Here is a 22,048-nt window from a genome sequence, read left to right on the forward strand (position 1 = left end):
AAAAAGAGCTTATACTGGGGCAATCCCAAACCATATGTCAAAATTCAGCATACAGGCTAACACAGTTGTGATACTTGCCATCAGGACACCACCCATGTAAATGCCCTGGTGAGAGGTAACACTGGTGTACAATATATAATTGAATGATTTGGTTGTTATTCGCAGGGGATACATGTAATAGTGACTCCAGGATTTAGTCGCAATCCTTTGATTAGAAGTCATTGAGTTATGATCTGCATTTGTCTTCCACCGTTGGATTTCATTGGTTTCCAGGAGGTGTATGTTTAGAGCCGAGATTATCCTCATGGACCTTGAGAAATAAATATTCCTATCTAGAAGTAGTCTGACAATAGCTCAGCACTTTTGGGAATTGACTATGTAGCATGTCCCAATTGAAGATATCTGTAAAAAGAAGTGCATGGCAGCTGATGAGTTTCTAGTAGCTGGGTATAGGACTTAAGGGCTTCATCTTTATATAAATCACCTAAAGCTTATCCCTCTAGCCTCTCCAACATGTGAAATTACCTGCACCCTTCTAATATTTTCTAAGGTTCTCGTGCCCGGCATAAAAAACCCAGTTGGTCAGATTGAATTAAGTTAAGGACAACAGAGTTGAGGTTTGTGGCCAGAATTTTCTTTAATAATTTATAATCAATTTTTCATAACAAAAAGGATCTATTAAACGCACATTCCAGGGAGTTCTTGTCTGGTTTTAAAATCACCACTATATACATAGGGAGTCTGAAAGAATAGACAAATCAAGGCCAGCCTTAAACATTTCCATTTAGAGGGCCTAGATGCTCGGAATATCTAAAGTACACCTCTAAGGAGACTCCATCTGAGCCCGATGATTTCCTTTCCCTTTGGCCATATCAGATTGCTTGTTCAATATCTTTCTGAGCAATTTCAAAATCCAAGAATTGTCAGTCATCATCTGTTATGTAGTTATTGTTCATCAACATTTCCCCACTCCCAGATTCAATCTTAGGAATACCCGAAGAGGGCAGTTTTCTGATGGACAATGCGGGTCAAGAATTTCTCCGGTTTGTTACGAATTCAATTTAGATGCCAATGGGTCAGCTGCAAAATTCCTCTCCTTCTCCCTACACTCCCAACCTAGCCTGTCCTCATGGCTTGCAGTTACTCTCTTGATAAAGGAGATAATAGATTTAAGATATCCCCATAAGTATGCCTTTACGTTTTCCAAAGCAGACCAGGGTCAGCTGTGACCTCATGTAACTCCAAAAACACCTGCAATAATCTCCCTATATAATGAATATCTCCAACAGATACATAGGTGTTTCCAAAAAAATAATCTATGTGGGAAAGAGTATTCTGTCCAAGTGAGTGGCAAGAGTACACTCTTTGGATGCCTATTTCACCTTAATTTTGTCCACCCGACTAATCCAAGGAACTTTCTCAATGGTGTGGCATCCCAAGAGGGGTTGTCTTGAGCTTGTGGGTTCTGTAATCTATCCAGCATCAGATCAAGGACTGTGTTGCAGTGTCCCATGCATATTACTCTAGCACTAGTGTACTATGCAGGGAATAGGGCAGCTCGATGGAGTTTGGAGAGGCTGGCTTGAGGGGTGGTATATATGGACCCAGGATAACAAAGCTAAAACAAATAATAAAAGAATGGAAAAATATCTATCTTCCCTCTGAATCCTAAAAAGTCTGAGCGGCCTATGAATAAACTCCTATGAACCAAGAGTGATACTCTTCTGAACTGTGTGTGTGGAGGATGTTTCAAGTGTTTAGACCATTGTACCCAGGGTTTATTCAAATATCTGATAATGTCTGTGATTAAGTGGGTTTATTGCAGACATATAACATTGAGTACATGGCATCTTATCTGGGACATCACTGCGACCCTCTTCCCAGGATGGACTATTACTCCTAATGTTTTAACTAATAATCTTCAAATTAGTTATGGCCTTGGAAGAAGGAAATTGGAGATAGGATGGTAACTATGAATTGAGTCCCCATTTCTACCTGTTGGCCACCGGAGCCATAACCTAACACTTCGCCCCAATCATGGCAGATATGGTGGATGCCTGTATAGTCAAAAGTGGTGGAAGTTTCAACACAGACTAAGAAGACAACACTCCAGTAACTTAGCATAAGCAGCTAATACTATACTCTAGAGCGGTACTGCCTGTTTGGGTTGGGCCTCCATGATCCATTACTAGTAAAGTTTGTGAAGAAGAGAACTTTCCTGCCTTCAACAACCGTGGGCTGAGCCAATATAGGCCATGGAGTAGGGAAACTGACTGTTCCGGAGGCAATGGTTTACCCCTGTGAAGGTGGCCCTCTTCTTCTGTAATCTTCTTCTGTAATTTATCAGGAAAAGGGAGCTGGAAGTGTTTTTGAATCTGATCTCCTGCTTCCAGCATGCCAGTTGTAAGATGAGGTCATGGTCATTCCAGTGAAGAATTCTTGCCAGCTCCGTGCGATGGTCTCCAGGTAGGAACAAGATGGTCCCTTTCTACCACAAAAGTTGAGGAGAAGATGGCATTAGGGAATATGGCCCTAAATTAGGATTCATGGAACTCTGCAGGATTCGCACCTTCCGCCACTCCAGAAAGTCTAGGTTTCGAACATCAGGCAAGATGTGGGTGCCTAAAAATTGTGTAGTTGGAGCCGATTCTCTGAGCTCCGGTGGTACAAGTCTGTCCCACTCCAAGGCTAGCTGCACCCCCACTTTATTTCTAATATGACTCTTCAATAAAGCTTCAATATTTTACAAGATCATAATGTTGAAGTTATATCCATTAGTACACAGAACAGAAACACTGGAGAAAATGCTGCAAAAATGCATCTTAAAATTGGACCAGATATTTGCATTTTTGCGTTGAAGCTATCACTGTTTTTTGGTTCTCTTGCTCCCCATATTAGTCTATGGGGAAAAACAGCAAAAATGCAAAAAGCGTTTCTGCAGACAACTGATATGGTGTAAATGTAAAACACACATTTTCCACTGCACATTTTTTTTTAGCAAAGTGATGTGAAATTTCACAGTTTCATCCATTTTGCTGGAAAAGCTGTATTGTTTTTTTTTTTTCCGCAAAATTCAGAAGCAGAAGAAAACGAGTGATTATGAAGATAATCTTGTTTCCCTAAGTCCTAACAGCGGCACAATGTGGGGTATTTCTGCCCCTGTGTGCTGGTAGGACAGGCGGATATTTAATTAGCCAATAAGATGCGTGGCAGGCCCTATAAGAGGGCACAAGAACCTCCCCTCTGCGTGTAAATACAAAAGTACCTCCATAATATTTATATACAGCTTTTAGACATAAGATATGATTCCCAGGGTGGGAAATCTTGTGCCGCTGTTAGGACTTAGGGAAACAAGATTATCTTCATAATCACTCGTTCCCTGTCGTCCTCAACAGCGGCACAATGTGGGGATATAGCAAGCAGGTCCCCAGGATGGGTGGGATTAACTCATAACCGAACTTAAAACGGTATGGGCAAAAGCAGTGGAACCTGCCACTTGGTCCTTCAGGCGATAATGCCGGATGAAGGTAGATTCCGACGCCCAGGAGGCCGCTGCACAGATTGATCCACCGGCAAGGCACTCTTCTCTGCCTGAGAGGTAGACACTGCCCTGGTTGAGTGGGCATGAAGAAATGCTAGAGCCGACAAACCTTGGGTGGTATAGGCGATTTTAATAGTCTCGGTCACCCACCGGGATATTGTGGCTTTAGCGGCTTTGGCGCCCTTGTTTCTCCCCGTGTAGCTGACCAACAAGTTTTCAGTTCGCCTAAAAGGGCGAGTGCGCTGTAAGTAAATCTGTAGGCATCTGACCACGTCCAGTTTATGCCATCTCTCTTCTTCAGCAGAAGAAGGGAAAGGAAAAAATACCGGAAGGGAGATTATTTGGTTTCTGTTTACAGCGGATGGAACCTTGGGACGAAAACCCGGGAGGAACCTAAGCTGCACATGGTCAGAGGAAAAGGTGGTATATGGCTCCTCAGCGGACAAGGCTTGTAGTTCACCAACCAGTTTGGCAGTTGTTACTGCCAATAGTAGCGCCATCTTGCCGGTTAATGACTTGAGGGAGCTTTCCTCCAAAGGTTCAAATGGATGAACACATAAAGCGTTTAGGACCAGAATAAGGTCCCATTGGTGGACAGGGGTGTTTACCACCGGTCTCAGCCTAGTTGCCCCTTTAATAAAGGTGCTCACTAAGGAATCTTGAGACAAACGCCTCCCCAGATAGGCGGACAGGGCCGCAACGTGTACTTTGAAAGTGGCCACAGCGAGACCTCTGTCTAGTCCGTCTTGAAGGAAGTCCAGGATCGCCTCCGTAGGGGGATCGGTGGAGTCCACTTGATGCTGTAGACACCAGGCATTAAAGATGTTACTTATTCGACGGTAGTTCTTGTTAGTCGAATCTGCTCTGGCGCTGGATAGGGTCTTCAAGACGGCTTGTGACAGTCCTCTATTTCTCAATAGGAACTGGTCAACCTCCAGGCTGTCAGGTTGAGTCTCCTCAGATCCTGGCATCTCGGCTCTCCTTGGGTTACCAGGTCTGGGAGTGGGGGAAGCCTCCAATATATGCCCTGACTCATTAGTATGAGCTGAGCAAACCAAGCCCTTTTTGGCCAGAACGGGATTATGGCTATTCCCGAGGCTTGGTCCTGTCTTATTTTTATCAATACCTTCGGTATGATTGGAATTGGAGGGAAAATGTAAAACAGCCTGAACCTCCAAGGGATGGACAGGGCATCCACTGCCAAAGGATTGTCCTCCTGGTACAGGGAGCAGAAGGTCCCTACCTTGGCGTTGAGTCGGGTAGCCATAAGATCGACCTCCGGGAGACCCCATCTCTGGACGATCTGTTGAAATACATCTGGATTGAGAGACCATTCTCCTGATACGGTAATACCCCGACTCAGCTGATCCGCTACTATGTTCAGGGAGCCCTTTATGTGAACAGCGGACAACTGGACCAAATTCTTCTCTGCCCAGGTGAATATGAGCTTCGTCTCTCTCAGCAAGGTTGGTGACCTGGTGCCCCCTTGTTTGTTTATATAAACAACCACCGTCGTATTGTCTGACCGGATCTTGACTGACTTGCCTTTCAATTCCGGGGCAAAGTGTACTAGGGCCAGGTACACTGCTCTGAGTTCCTTGAGATTGGATGACCCCAGCTCCGGACATCTCCATCGTCCTTGTACAGTTTTGTCTTGACAATGGGCTCCCCATCCCCACTGGGATGCATCTGTTGTCAACAGGGTCCACACTGTCGGGACCGTGGACCTTCCGTCTTTCAGGTGTATCCACCATCTGAGGGAAAGACGGGTAGCGGGAGAAAGGCAGATCTTCTTGTGCAGTCCCCGTGGAGACCTGTTCCAGGTTCTCAACACTTCCATCTGTAGGGGACGCAAATGCCATAAAGCCCAAGGGACCGCCCTGGCCGAGGATGACATTAGGCCCAGAACTCTCATGGCGGTGCGGATAGTTACCTGCCGAGTGCGCAATAGGAATCGTGCACTGGCTTGGATCCTTTCCTTTCTTGGACGGGAGAGGAAGATCTGCATCGCTTCTGAATCCACTAAAAAACCGAGGAATTTCCTTCGGGTGGATGGAACGACTTCGGACTTCTCCCAATTGATAATCCATCCTAATTCTTGTAGGAAGTTGATGGCAAGATTGAGCTGCTGGAGGAGGGCAGCAGGAGACTGAGCTTTCAATAGCCAGTCGTCTAGATAAGGGACGATGAAAAGACCCTGAAGTCTGAGGGTCGCAGCGACCGGAGCGATCACTTTGGTGAATACCAGTGGGGCGGATGTGATGCCGAAAGGCAGAGCTGTGAACTGATAGTGCTCCCTGTGGCCTGCCATGGAAACGGTAATCCTGAGGAACTTCCTGTGGGAAGGAGCAATAGGGACATGTAGATAAGCGTCCTTCAAGTCGAGGGTAACCATCACCTCTCCTGGTTGAAGAAAAACAGCTACGGAATCCACGGTCTCCATACGAAATGACCTCTTCCTGATAAACTGGTTGAGGTACCTCAGGTCTATTATCATTCTCCAGCCCCCGGTGGCTTTGGGGACCAGAAAGACGGGGGAATAAACTCCCAGGCCGTGATCTGAGGTTGGTACCTTCTCCAGGGCGCCCTTGGTAACATGATCGGCGACCGAGGCTTCCAGACTGGACTGCTGAGAAGGTGGAAGGATTCGGGTGATGACGAACCGATCTGGAGGAGGAAGGTGAAAATCGATGTGATACCCGTGCTGTATAATCTTCAACACCCAAGGGTCTTGAATGTGGGTGGACCATGCTTTGAAAAAGGAGGCGAGACGTCCTCCCACAGGAAGAGGGGCCACAGGGAGCTGCCCCACGTCAAAACTCAGGCTTCCTCTTGGCATCCTCCTTGGGAGCGCCACGTCCGGCACCCCTAGGGCGGTATCTAGAACGCCGCTGCTGAGCCGGGCGTCTATAATTAGAGGAAGAACCTCTGTCTCTAGAGGGAGCATGTCTGCCCCTGGATGCTTGAGGTAGGGACCTTCCCCTACCTTCAGCTAAACCCTCCATAATGGCATCCAAACTTTGGCCAAACACTCTTCCCGGTTCAAAGGGGAGAGCGCAGAGAGCTGCCTTAGATGCAAAATCTGCACGCCAAGGCTTTAGCCACAGGGGTCTACGGGCAGCGGTGGATAACGCCATAGATTTGGCGGAGATCTTCAATTGATGGTGGGAAGCTTCCGCCAGATAATCTGCGGCCCTATGAACTCTCTTCATAGAGGACAGAATTTCGTCTCTATCCACGCCCGCATCTATATCCCGCTCCAAGGCGGCTAAACGGTTGCGCAGAAAGTCGCCAACCGTGGAGGAGGCTATGGCCACAGAGGCTTGTGCAGAGGAAGCGGAGTAGATCTTCTTTAGAGCAGAGTCCGCCCTGCGATCCAGAGGGTCTTGAAGATTGGAACCATCTTCTAGGGGCACCAGGGTTCTGCGGGACAGCTTGGCAACTGCCAAATCCACCTTCGGGGGAGGCCCCCAGGAATCCCACTGGGCAGTGTCAACAGGAAACAAGGTCTTGAAAATCCTGGAGAGAGTGTGTCCCTTCTCTGGCTGTTTCCACTGCTGTGCCATAAGGTCGGACAGCGTGGCGTCCGCATGGAAGGCAATATGTCCCTCAGAGGCAGACGTGGAGGCTTCCCCGTCAACATCTCGGCCCACTGTAGACCGGATGGACTTCAGCAGCCTGCCTGTTTGTTCATAGTGGAACACAGGTCTGCCGGAAATTACTGAGTCGTCCTCAGAAGAATCATCCTCTGCCACCCGCAACAGTTCCAAAGGTGGCAGGGAGGAGGAACGGTGCTCAGGGCATGGTCTTTTGGTAAGCTGAGACAAGGTGGCATGAATTCCTTTGAGGGAATCGTCCTGCAAAACAAAAGGAGAAAACAAGCAAGGGAAAACCTATTTACCCAAGCGATGCCCAAACTCACCATCTCCTTGACCCAGGCCATCATATCTCTGGGAGAGGGCTCCTCAGGTGGAGGACCTCTACACCCGCGACAACGGGCCCATTCATAGCCTAAAAATAATAGGCAAGTTATAGGACCACACTACATGAAAGGGACCAACCCCTTAAGCCGCTACCTACCATCAGGGAGCGGTGTGTCGCAATTAAAACAGGAAAGGTGTTTCCTCTTGGCAGAGGATTTCCTCCTACCATCCCCAGGAGGGGTAGTAGAGGATGACATATCCTGCAATAAAGAGATAATAGACCATGCAAACTGTCACCATGCATCATACATTGCACCTTTTTTTTTTTTTTAAAAAAAAAGGGGTAGATCTTACCAGGTTCAGAAGACCGGATGAGTAAAGGTGACAGACAATAACCAGACTCGGGTTAACAACGCAAAACGCAATGCCAGTGAGACCAATAAGCAGACTCACAATAGCACAGCCTTCCAGATGCAGCAGGAAGGTACAAGTGACACGGCCGGCCTGACCTTTAACCTGGCCGGCCGGAAATGGGAGGAGCTAAACGCTCCCATCCACTACCCCAAACAGGGGTTAATAAGGCTACTGTCTCCCCTCCCCAGCAATCCCCAAGCCAGGGGAACACTCACCCTCTCCTCCGCTGGGGCTCCGAACACTGGAGTGGAGCCTGAAGTGTAGTGAACGATAGTTCAGCTGGCCCGCCGGCCGGCCTGCTAACCCGCGCCGCGAACTTCCGGTCAAAACCGGAAGTGCGCGCAAGCAAAGTGCGGCCGCCGCGAATGCAGCCATACAGAGCGAGTTCCAGCTGCCGCACGGACCCGCCGTAACCACGCAGTGGCGTGGTGCGGCTCTGAGGATCAGCGCTCAACAGAGCTGAAAGGGTAGGGAGGAGAGGGGGGGGAGCGGGGGAGGAGAAGGAGGATTCAGGGGAAAAAGCCAACGCAGGCTAACCAGCACCCTCTCCATAGGAAAGAGGGTGCTTGACAAAAACATCAAGCTCAACAGCTGAGCCCTGTAAGAGGACACAAGTCCTCACACCTGTCCTCTGTCCACACAGGACAGAAAAAAACACGCAGAGGGGAGGTTCTTGTGCCCTCTTATAGGGCCTGCCACGCATCTTATTGGCTAATTAAATATCCGCCTGTCCTACCAGCACACAGGGGCAAAAATACCCCACATTGTGCCGCTGTTGAGGACGACAGGGAACAACCTTTCTGCTTTGAGTGACCCCAGCCTCAGGCTTTTTTCGTATATAAGATTGTGGCTGTGTTTTCTATTCATTCATTTTTTTAACATGGTTTTCATGAGTTTCCAAATCCAATTGAGAAGACCTTGCGAAAACATGAAATAGCTGCCTTGAATAAAACATAAAACTGCTATTTTGTTTGGTTATTAATAGAGATGAGCGAACACTAAAATGTTCGAGGTTCGAAATTCGATTCGAACAGCCGCTCACTGTTCGAGTGTTCGAATGGGTTTCGAACCCCATTATAGTCTATGGGGAACATAAACTCGTTAAGGGGGAAACCCAAATTCGTGTCTGGAGGGTCACCAAGTCCACTATGACACCCCAGGAAATGATACCAACACCCTGGAATGACACTGGGACAGCAGGGGAAGCATGTCTGGGGGCATAAAAGTCACTTTATTTCATGGAAATCCCTGTCAGTTTGCGATTTTCGCAAGCTAACTTTTCCCCATAGAAATGCATTGGCCAGTGCTGATTGGCCAGAGTACGGAACTCGACCAATCAGCGCTGGCTCTGCTGGAGGAGGCGGAGTCTAAGATCGCTCCACACCAGTCTCCATTCAGGTCCGACCTTAGACTCCGCCTCCTCCGGCAGAGCCAGCGCTGATTGGCCGAAGGCTGGCCAATGCATTCCTATGCGAATGCAGACTTAGCAGTGCTGAGTCAGTTTTGCTCAACTACACATCTGATGCACACTCGGCACTGCTACATCAGATGTAGCAATCTGATGTAGCAGAGCCGAGGGTGCACTAGAACCCCTGTGCAAACTCAGTTCACGCTAATAGAATGCATTGGCCAGCGCTGATTGGCCAATGCATTCTATTAGCCCGATGAAGTAGAGCTGAATGTGTGTGCTAAGCACACACATTCAGCACTGCTTCATCACGCCAATACAATGCATTAGCCAGTGCTGATTGGCCAGAGTACGGAATTCGGCCAATCAGCGCTGGCTCTGCTGGAGGAGGCGGAGTCTAAGATCGCTCCACACCAGTCTCCATTCAGGTCCAACCTTAGACTCCGCCTCCTCCGGCAGAGCCAGCGCTGATTGGCCGAATTCCGTACTCTGGCCAATCAGAACTGGCTAATGCATTGTATTGGCGTGATGAAGCAGTGCTGAATGAGTGTGCTTAGCACACACATTCAGCTCTACTTCATCGGGCTAATAGAATGCATTGGCCTATCAGCGCTGGCCAATGCATTCTATTAGCGTGAACTGAGTTTGCACAGGGGTTCTAGTGCACCCTCGGCTCTGCTACATCAGATTGCTACATCTGATGTAGCAGTGCTGAGTGTGCATCAGATGTGTAGTTGAGCAAAACTGACTCAGCACTGCTAAGTCTCTGCATTCGCATAGGAATGCATTGGCCAGCCTTCGGCCAATCAGCGCTGGCTCTGCCGGAGGAGGCGGAGTCTAAGGTCGGACCTGAATGGAGACTGGTGTGGAGCGATCTTAGACTCCGCCTCCTCCAGCAGAGCCAGCGCTGATTGGTCGAGTTCCGTACTCTGGCCAATCAGCGCTGGCCAATGCATTCTATTAGCCCGATGAAGTAGAGCTGAATGTGTGTGCTTAGCACACACATTCAGCTCTACTTCATCAGGCTAATAGAATACATTGGCCAATCAGCGCTGGCCAATGCATTCTATTAGCTTGATGAAGCAGAGTGTGCACAAGGGTTCAAGCGCACCCTCGGCTCTGATGTAGCAGAGCTGAGGGTGCACAAGGGTTCAAGTGCACCCTCGGCTCTCCTACATCAGAGCCGAGGGTGCGCTTGAACCCTTGTGCAGCCTCGGCTCTGCTACATCAGAGCCGAGGGTGCGCTTGAACCCTTGTGCACACTCTGCTTCATCAAGCTAATAGAATGCATTGGCCAGCACTGATTGGCCAGAGTACGGAATTCGGCCAATCAGCGCTGGCCAATGCATCCCTATGGGAAAAAGTTTATCTCACAAAAATCACAATTACACACCCGATAGAGCCCCAAAAAGTTATTTTTAATAACATTCCTACCTAAATAAAGGTTATCCCTAGCTATCCCTGCCTGTACAGCTATCCCTGTCTCATAGTCACAAAGTTCACATTCTCATATGACCCGGATTTGAAATCCACTATTCGTCTAAAATGGAGGTCACCTGATTTCGGCAGCCAATGACTTTTTCCAATTTTTTTCAATGCCCCCGGTGTCGTAGTTCCTGTCCCACCTCCCCTGCGCTGTTATTGGTGCAAAAAAGGCGCCAGGGAAGGTGGGAGGGGAATCGAATTTTGGCGCACTTTACCACGTGGTGTTCGATTCGATTCGAACATGGCGAACACCCTGATATCCGATCGAACATGTGTTCGATAGAACACTGTTCGCTCATCTCTAGTTATTAAATATTTGTTAAATTCATGAACAAATTATTTCTTTATTTGCTGGTTACTTCATTGTTTGATGAAAAAAACCAAACCTTGAACATAGTCTCAGATGGAAATGTGAACAAAGCCTACATGTATGGAATCCTCTTTTGATGTGGGGTTGTTTCTGTGGGATCTGCATGGACGTTTGAAAAATCCATTAGATAACTGGGACACCTGTAAAAATTTCTGCAATAAATATGTCATGTGTGATGCTACTTGTAATATTTTTTGGTCTATTAAGAGTGTATACTGAAGTTTTAATACAAGACCCAGTAGTTATTGTTAGCAATAGTATGGCTTTTTAGATATTAATATCTTGATTTTAGTTAATCGTCTACACTTTCTACCAGTAAGTATTTGAACATCTGTGGTAGAATATAAAACAACATTTATTCATATTCAATAGTTGGTAGAGCCTCCACGAGCGGCAATTACATCCTCAGCCCTCCGGGGCATGCTTTCTACAAGTCCTTGTATAACGGCTAGTGGTATTTTATTCCATTCGGCTTGGAGAAGACAGGTAAATTCTTTCACCGATTTTGGACAGCTGCAGTTTCGGGCATCTGCAGACTCTGGGCACATTCTGATAATCACTGTTCACCTTCCACTTCGTAATCACATAGGCCACTGTCGATTTTGGGTAATTCAGTTCACCTTGCTATGTCCATTAAGGATCGACTATTTCTGCGGTACCCCACAATTACCCCTTTCTCGAAATTGGATAACACTGCACTTCGTGGCATCTTGCATGCGACTAATGTCAATGCGATTTCCTACATGATACTTAACGGCGGAAGACGTGACGTACATCACGACCACATATCTGCATTTGCATGGGTGTCCAAATACTTATTGGTAGATAGTGTAGTACTTGTAAGATTTATCTTCAACTGGAATGCATATGTATATACTGTATGAATTATTAACCCTTTCTCGCCCATTACATACATATATATTTCTAATTCGAAAACACAGCACTGACCTCTTGTTTCTCTGTTTTCATCTTTTAGGACAACCTTTCTGAAGCAGGATTGCATTTCCTTTCCACCCAGTGACTTACATGTCTTATAGGATGTGACCCATTTTTGTGTTAGTTTTGCATTGGTGTATTTGGGCCTCCCCTTTTACAATGGCTGTTTATATCGTATTGTTTTAATGTTTATTTTAGTAAAATATATTGTTTCTGTTGCCTTTGAGAATATGTCACTCATTTAGATTAGATATTTTTTTTCAGTTAAGCCAAGTAACATTGTCACTTTGACACTATTTGACATACTTCCAGTAATAAAAAGTGACATTATGATGTGTTCTAATACATGAGTTATGTTTTGTTATGAGCTAAAAATAAATTCTGTTTTTAAAGCATCCTGTGCCTGTTCAGGTGTAAGTAGCTGTAACATTCTTTCTAGCACACCATGTTGTTTCCTGAGATTTTTGGCTGCGGGAAACTGGCTACCTCAGCCTTGGGAAGTGTTTTTCCTTCTAGGAAAGGAAAATGAATAGAAAAACATATTTGGCCATGAAAGTGAAGCATGTCACAGATATGTCAGGGCAGTGACAATTTACTTGGATCCAGTAAAATAATTCTCCTATAACACCAGCTGTAGACAGAAAAATATGGAACGCATAGGAATGTGTTCAGATTCTTCCAGAGCATATTTCACACAGTTTTTCAAATCTCTTTTGGCTTTGGGTAAAAAAAAACACAGCAAAATCTGAAACTAAAAACGCTGCTTCTACACAATGTGTGCCCTCAGCCATAGAAACAGCAGTTGTATGGATGATTTTTAGCAACAGTTGGCGGAATTAGAAAGATTTCTGGACAGGGATGTAGTGGGACATGTAGTGGGACATGTAGTGGGACATGTAGTGGGACATGTAGTGGGACATGTAGTGGGGAGAGCATATTTGCGGGTCAAGAGCTTTGTGAGGGAGAAATTAGTTACTCCTAAAGTTAAGGATAAGGCTTGGTTCAATTCTATGTTGGCGTCTCCGTATGAGACTCCACTTACAATCGGCAGAGAGAAAAGTCCTGCAAGGAGAGCTCTTTTCTGAGCAGAAGATTGTCCCAATCCACACCCCCACATGGGGGCGTACATGTTCGATGACTTTGAACTGCAAGTGTTTTAGTACTCCCTTGATGGTATTGCATGAAATGACATGCCACTGGCGTATCTCTCTTGTTCAGTATGTCATAGACATATGCGTCTCCGGAATTGTCTGCAAGTCTTATCGACAACTCAAGGCAAAAATGTAGAGCAGTTGACAAATTCTCTACAGTGATAGGTCTGGCCAGTGGAAGTACTTATCAATTTACTTTGCTACACAAACTCACATGCTGAACATTTACCGCAGCTATAGGTCCCCACTGGTAAGTTACCCAGCCAAGTACTATTGGCTGTAGGCTATATATACCTATGTACGAGCTGCTGCCTGAAATTCCTCCCACAACGATAAGTGATTTGAAGACTTGGGAGGATCTTGAATGCTAAGTCTAGATCTGCCTGGAGAATTATCCAATGATGTGCCAGAATAGAACTGACCTCACATTCCCTCGTATCAAAAGTTCATGTGAATTTAATATCATCCTTTCTTGTTTGTTGTACCAACAACAATGTTCTCGTTGTCTTTTTGCCCTGTAAAATGGCCTTCTCAATAACTGCCATGGGAAAACTTCTAGCTAGGAAACTCTGAGACAGTTCTTGAGATTGTCCCAGAAAATCAACTTCAGAGGAACAGATTCTCCGCACTCTGAGAAATTAGCCAGTGGGGATCCGTTTTTTAAGGTTTATGGGATGACAACTGTCCCAACGTAAAAAATAATTGGTTGCTGTTTATTTTCTGAATACAGTTGTATTTAGAACACCATTTTCCTATATGGATGTTTTAAGATCTAGGAACGAGAGAGTCTCTGAGGTAAATTGATATTCAGGGCAACAACAAAGTCCTGGAATTGCCTCTTAGTACCATGCCATAAGATCAACACATCATTGTTGTATTTGACCCACAAATCAATTAGGGCAGTCTATTGCAAGTACTTCTCAGAGAAGAACTTTGTCTCCTCCCACCAGTCGAGGTATAGGTTGGCATAAGTGGAGGCCACAGGACTCCCCTCCGCTGTACCCCTCAGCTGGTGGAAGGTCCTCCCTTCAAAGACAAAGATATTACTCTCTAGGACAAACCTGAGGAGTTGCAAAACAAACGTCATAAACGTCCCCCTTAACACCCCTGATCATGAGAAATGGATGAATGCAACGTCTCCACGTCATGTCTGTCTAAATAAGCACCCTCAACAAGGGCAATCCCTCTAACTTATACAGGACGTCCATAGTGTCACTAATGTATGTGCTCAAACCCAAAACAAAAGGTCTGAAGTGGTGAGTACACGTCTATAGACAAGTACTATTAGGAGTGGGAGGGAGGCGTTCCTTCCCGCTCTCACAGTACAGCGCTATAGGCCCTACTGTGAGGAAGGGCGTTCCTAACTGACTATCAGAAACGACCTTCTGATGGTGAAGAGCTACGGTACCGGCACCGATGGATCTTCATCCCGAGCACAGAACGTGAAAGCCGATAGTGTGCTGAATTCAGTGCACTGTCGGCTTTCTAGCGGTATATAAAACCGCATGTGCCCCAAGTGCTGAAAGGTCCTCTTTAAGTACATTATCTTGGATACAATAGTGGGATGTGGGTATATACTGCCATTTGGGCACACAGGAGGGTACAGGTGAGTAGTGGATAAAATACAACAGAATAAAAAACATGAACACAAATAAATACAAAATAATATATAATGTAATATATGTAAGGGGGCATTCACACTACAGTTGTTAATGTCCGTTGCTGTCTTCCATCATAGGATGACAGAAACAGACATTAAACTGTTGCATAGAGTGATCATAGACTGATTCTGTGTCCATTCACACTGACATTAATGTAGGACATTATCACTTACTTTTATAATGGAAGATTAAATCGTACATCGTACAAGCCAAGGTTGATGTTCTGGGCAATGTTCTGCTTGGTAACTGCAGGTCCTGGCATCCATGTGGATCTTACATTACCTGAAGACTTACCACTTGTCTAAACATTCTTGCAGACCGGGTATACTCCTTCAGTATCTGATTGGTGGGGGTTTGACACTTGGACTCCAATCAGCTGATCTAGGTACTGGAAACTGTATACAGTGTTTATATCCAGAAGCAACTCTGCTTCTATTCACGTGACTGAAAGTAGAATTGCAGTTCCCCAGCACCCCAAGTACAAAGCCATTCATTGCAGTTTTGCTCTAATTCACTAAAATAGCAACAAAACTACTAGAAAGAGAACCATACACAGCTTCCGGCAGCAGATCAGTTGATTGGCTAGGGGCATGGGTGTTGGGAACCTACCAGGGGATAATAGTCAGTTCTGATTATGTGATGATGTCATGTTATACAACATGGCTTGTCACAGTCCAGTTGTCAGAACTGTTTCTTATTATCCCATAGCTGAATGTCCATCAATCTTTAATACCCCAGAGACAGATAAGATCCTTAAGTAGGTGACTTTTGGGGGCCAGGGGACAAGATAAGTTTGTCAAGAGTCTAGAGCTTTGAGTACTCTGGAATGGAGGTAAGTGGAAAAAATGGGGAGATGAAAGTGACTGGAACCATTTGATAAAGAACTTTATGTAGAATAGTTGACATTGTAAAAAAAAGGCTTTCTGTTACTTTGGTCACTTATTATAGAGGATTTTGACATTATTTGCAGCATAGAAGCTGATGGTTGTACTAAACTCTGTGGAGGTTGTAACCAAAAGGTACATAATGCATTGTCATATGTGCAGGTCTGAGAATACTTGGGCAACAACAACCATAATATGGTAAGCTTTGATATAATATTCAATAAAATAGTGCAAAGGTAGTCTTAAAAGTAATTTAAGACTCAGTGAATTTAGCACTTTGCTCCATCTTCCAGGCCTTTCAACAGTTGTTAGACTAAAACTGTCTACTGGTTAGGGACAAGCTTAAAGAACTCCTATACAAATAGGCTAAGGCCACATGGTGACTATCTGTGACCAAAGATTGCTATGTCACAAAACTTCGAGCAATGTTCTAGATGTCATAGCACCCACATGAGTGAAGAGGGCGCAGCGTGACACAGGGATCTTTGGTTGCACAACAGAAGTCATAGGCAAATTCATTGCGTGGTCCTAGCCATGTAGTGAAAAGTGTGTCAGGATATTAGCCTGCTCATTACTCTCACATTTCTACTCCCACCCATCTGGGAGTAGGTACAGTCTTATCTGTACGGTCTTTTCTATAAAAGTCTCATAATACAGTATAGTTCATTGTAGTGAACAGAGTATAATGGTGACATTTGTATAATGCAACTTATGGAATGAGTTTACTCACTTTGCATAAGGTTAGTGTAAGGTTTCCGTTTTAATTAATAAGGGTTTGTGGAGAAAAATAACCACAATGGCGTCTCCTAGTAGTAATGGCACAATTTAGTGTTACTGCCAATGCTAGTATAGAGATGTAGATTCATTTTCTCTGTATACTTGTGTGTTAAGCTGCCTCAGAGACCAATTGGCATTAGGATAAGTGTTATTAACACACCAAACAGACCAAAAATTCGGGCCTAAATGAGCGCTGCTTAGTCCATAAATCTGGTGGATATAATCATTACTGATAATTCAGTTGATCCAATTTATTCTTTATTTCACTGTAGATATAACATTACAGGCAACGCGTTTCACATCCTTTGAATTAATGGAATATATCATGAAAATGTTTTATCTTGTGACTTAATATCATGTTTCTCCTACCCTAGAAGTGTTTTGTTGACACTTCGGAGCTATGATAACAGACAGTATTTCATGAGGTTCAAAGCTTTGCCTTTTACAGTAACCACTCTTATCTCTGAACATTTTTGCTCAACAAATTATGTCAAGGATAAAGGTGCTGAGAAGATGGCAATTATTGTATGTCCCTGTATAAGAACTTGCTGACTTTGAAACTCAAGATTAAAAAGATTAAAGTGTATATATATATCTATAGTATATGTATGTATAGCTGAAGCTTTTCCAAATACATAAAAGTTAAAGAGTAGAGATGAGCGAACAGTGTTCTATCGAACTCATGTTCGATCGGATATTAGGCTGTTCGGCATGTTCGAATCGAATCGAACACCGCGTGGTAAAGTGCGCCATTACTCGATTCCCCTCCCACCTTCCCTGGCGCCTTTTTTGCTCCAATAACAGCGCAGGGTAGGTGGGACAGGAACTACGACACCGGTGACGTTGAGAAAAGTAGGCAAAACCCATTGGCTGCCGAAAACATGTGACCTCTAATTTAAAAGAACAGCGCCGCCCAGGTTCGCGTCATTCTGAGCTTGCAATTCACCGAGGACGGAGGTTTCCGTCCAGCTAGCTAGGGCTTAGATTCTGGGTAGGCAGGGACAGGCTAGGATAGGAAGGAGAAGACAACCAACAGCTCTTGTAAGAGCTAAATTCCAGGGAGAAGCTTGTCAGTGTAACGTGGCACTGACGGGCTCAATCGCCGCAACCCAGCTTTCCCAGGATCCTGAATGGAATACACTGTCAGTGTATTCCCGTATACCCGATATATACCCCGATACCCGTTCCAACGGTGTGCCCCCCCACCTTCACCCCAGAAATACCCTGCAAGTCCCCTAGCAATAGAATTGGGGCTATATACACCCACAATTTTTACTACTGGTATACAGTGCCATTGTCTGACTGGGAATTCAAAGAATATATTGGGAATACAAATACCCTCATTTCTTGCTACTGCCATATAGTGCCAGTGTCTGACTGGGAATTCAAAGAATATATTGGGGTTACGTGCACCCACAATTTTTACTACTGGTATACAGTGCCATTGTCTGACTGGGAATTCAAAGAATATATTGGGAATACAAATACCCTCATTTCTTGCTACTGCCATATAGTGCCAGTGTCTGACTGGGAATTCAAAGAATATATTGGGGTTACGTGCACCCACAATTTTTACTACTGGTATACAGTGCCATTGTCTGACTGGGAATTCAAAGAATATATTGGGAATACAAATACCCTCATTTCTTGCTACTGCCATATAGTGCCAGTGTCTGACTGGGAATTCAAAGAATATATTGGGGTTACGTGCACCCACAATTTTTACTACTGGTATACAGTGCCATTGTCTGACTGGGAATTCAAAGAGTATATTGGGAATACAAATACCCTCATTTCTTGCTACTGCCATATAGTGCCAGTGTCTGACTAAGAATTCAAAGAATATATTGGGGTTACGTGCACCCACAATTTTTACTACTGGTATACAGTGCCATTGTCTGACTGGGAATTCAAAGAATATATTGGGGTTATAAATACCCTCATTTCTTGCTACTGCCATATAGTGCCAGTTTCTGACTGGTAATTCAAAGAATATATTGGGGTTACGTGCACCCACAATTTTTACTACTGGTATACAGTGCCATTGTCTGACTGGGAATTCAAAGAATATATTGGGAATACAAATACCCTCATTTCTTGCTACTGCCATATAGTGCCAGTGTCTGACTGGGAATTCAAAGAATATATTGGGGTTACGTGCACCCACAATTTTTACTACTGGTATACAGTGCCATTGTCTGACTGGGAATTCAAAGAATATATTGGGAATACAAATACCCTCATTTCTTGCTACTGCCATATAGTGCCAGTTTCTGACTGGTAATTCAAAGAATATATTGGGGTTACGTGCACCCACAATTTTTACTACTGGTATACAGTGCCATTGTCTGACTGGGAATTCAAAGAATATATTGGGGTTATAAATACCCTCATTTCTTGCTACTGCCATATAGTGCCAGTGTCTGACTGGTAATTCAAAGAATATATTGGGGTTACGTGCACCCACAATTTTTACTACTGGTATACAGTGCCATTGTCTGACTGGGAATTCAAAGAATATATTGGGAATACAAATACCCTCATTTCTTGCTACTGCCATATAGTGCCAGTTTCTGACTGGTAATTCAAAGAATATATTGGGGTTACGTGCACCCACAATTTTTACTACTGGTATACAGTGCCATTGTCTGACTGGGAATTCAAAGAATATATTGGGGTTATAAATACCCTCATTTCTTGCTACTGCCATATAGTGCCAGTTTCTGACTGGTAATTCAAAGAATATATTGTGGTTACGTGCACCCACAATTTTTACTACTGGTATACAGTGCCATTGTCTGACTGGGAATTCAAAGAATATATTGGGAATACAAATACCCTCATTTCTTGCTACTGCCATATAGTGCCAGTTTCTGACTGGTAATTCAAAGAATATATTGTGGTTACGTGCACCCACAATTTTTACTACTGGTATACAGTGCCATTGTCTGACTGGGAATTCAAAGAATATATTGGGAATACAAATACCCTCATTTCTTGCTACTGCCATATAGTGCCAGTGTCTGACTGGGAATTCAAAGAATATATTGGGGTTACGTGCACCCACAATTTTTACTACTGGTATACAGTGCCATTGTCTGACTGGGAATTCAAAGAATATATTGGGGTTATAAATACCCTCATTTCTTGCTACTGCCATATAGTGCCAGTGTCTGACTGGGAATTCAAAGAATATATTGGGGTTACGTGCACCCACAATTTTTACTACTGGTATACAGTGCCATTGTCTGACTGGGAATTCAAAGAATATATTGGGAATACAAATACCCTCATTTCTTGCTACTGCCATATAGTGCCAGTGTCTGACTGGGAATTCAAAGAATATATTGGGGTTACGTGCACCCACAATTTTTACTACTGGTATACAGTGCCATTGTCTGACTGGGAATTCAAAGAATATATTGGGAATACAAATACCCTCATTTCTTGCTACTGCCATATAGTGCCAGTTTCTGACTGGTAATTCAAAGAATATATTGGGGTTACGTGCACCCACAATTTTTACTACTGGTATACAGTGCCATTGTCTGACTGGGAATTCAAAGAATATATTGGGAATACAAATACCCTCATTTCTTGCTACTGCCATATAGTGCCAGTGTCTGACTGGTAATTCAAAGAATATATTGGGGTTACGTGCACCCACAATTTTTACTACTGGTATACAGTGCCATTGTCTGACTGGGAATTCAAAGAATATATTGGGAATACAAATACCCTCATTTCTTGCTACTGCCATATAGTGCCAGTTTCTGACTGGTAATTCAAAGAATATATTGGGGTTACGTGCACCCACAATTTTTACTACTGGTATACAGTGCCATTGTCTGACTGGGAATTCAAAGAATATATTGGGGTTATAAATACCCTCATTTCTTGCTACTGCCATATAGTGCCAGTTTCTGACTGGTAATTCAAAGAATATATTGTGGTTACGTGCACCCACAATTTTTACTACTGGTATACAGTGCCATTGTCTGACTGGGAATTCAAAGAATATATTGGGAATACAAATACCCTCATTTCTTGCTACTGCCATATAGTGCCAGTTTCTGACTGGTAATTCAAAGAATATATTGTGGTTACGTGCACCCACAATTTTTACTACTGGTATACAGTGCCATTGTCTGACTGGGAATTCAAAGAATATATTGGGAATACAAATACCCTCATTTCTTGCTACTGCCATATAGTGCCAGTGTCTGACTGGGAATTCAAAGAATATATTGGGGTTACGTGCACCCACAATTTTTACTACTGGTATACAGTGCCATTGTCTGACTGGGAATTCAAAGAATATATTGGGGTTATAAATACCCTCATTTCTTGCTACTGCCATATAGTGCCAGTGTCTGACTGGGAATTCAAAGAATATATTGGGGTTACGTGCACCCACAATTTTTACTACTGGTATACAGTGCCATTGTCTGACTGGGAATTCAAAGAATATATTGGGAATACAAATACCCTCATTTCTTGCTACTGCCATATAGTGCCAGTGTCTGACTGGGAATTCAAAGAATATATTGGGGTTACGTGCACCCACAATTTTTACTACTGGTATACAGTGCCATTGTCTGACTGGGAATTCAAAGAATATATTGGGAATACAAATACCCTCATTTCTTGCTACTGCCATATAGTGCCAGTTTCTGACTGGTAATTCAAAGAATATATTGGGGTTACGTGCACCCACAATTTTTACTACTGGTATACAGTGCCATTGTCTGACTGGGAATTCAAAGAATATATTGGGAATACAAATACCCTCATTTCTTGCTACTGCCATATAGTGCCAGTGTCTGACTGGTAATTCAAAGAATATATTGGGGTTACGTGCACCCACAATTTTTACTACTGGTATACAGTGCCATTGTCTGACTGGGAATTCAAAGAATATATTGGGAATACAAATACCCTCATTTCTTGCTACTGCCATATAGTGCCAGTGTCTGACTGGGAATTCAAAGAATATATTGGGGTTACGTGCACCCACAATTTTTACTACTGGTATACAGTGCCATTGTCTGACTGGGAATTCAAAGAATATATTGGGAATACAAATACCCTCATTTCTTGCTACTGCCATATAGTGCCAGTTTCTGACTGGTAATTCAAAGAATATATTGTGGTTACGTGCACCCACAATTTTTACTACTGGTATACAGTGCCATTGTCTGACTGGGAATTCAAAGAATATATTGGGAATACAAATACCCTCATTTCTTGCTACTGCCATATAGTGCCAGTTTCTGACTGGTAATTCAAAGAATATATTGTGGTTACGTGCACCCACAATTTTTACTACTGGTATATAGTGCCATTGTCTGACTGGGAATTCAAAGAATATATTGGGAATACAAATACCCTCATTTCTTGCTACTGCCATATAGTGCCAGTGTCTGACTGGGAATTCAAAGAATATATTGGGAATACAAATACCCTCATTTCTTGCTACTGCCATATAGTGCCAGTTT

The sequence above is a fragment of the Leptodactylus fuscus genome, chromosome 2, assembly GCF_031893055.1.
Source record: "Leptodactylus fuscus isolate aLepFus1 chromosome 2, aLepFus1.hap2, whole genome shotgun sequence".
Taxonomy (NCBI): domain Eukaryota; kingdom Metazoa; phylum Chordata; class Amphibia; order Anura; family Leptodactylidae; genus Leptodactylus; species Leptodactylus fuscus.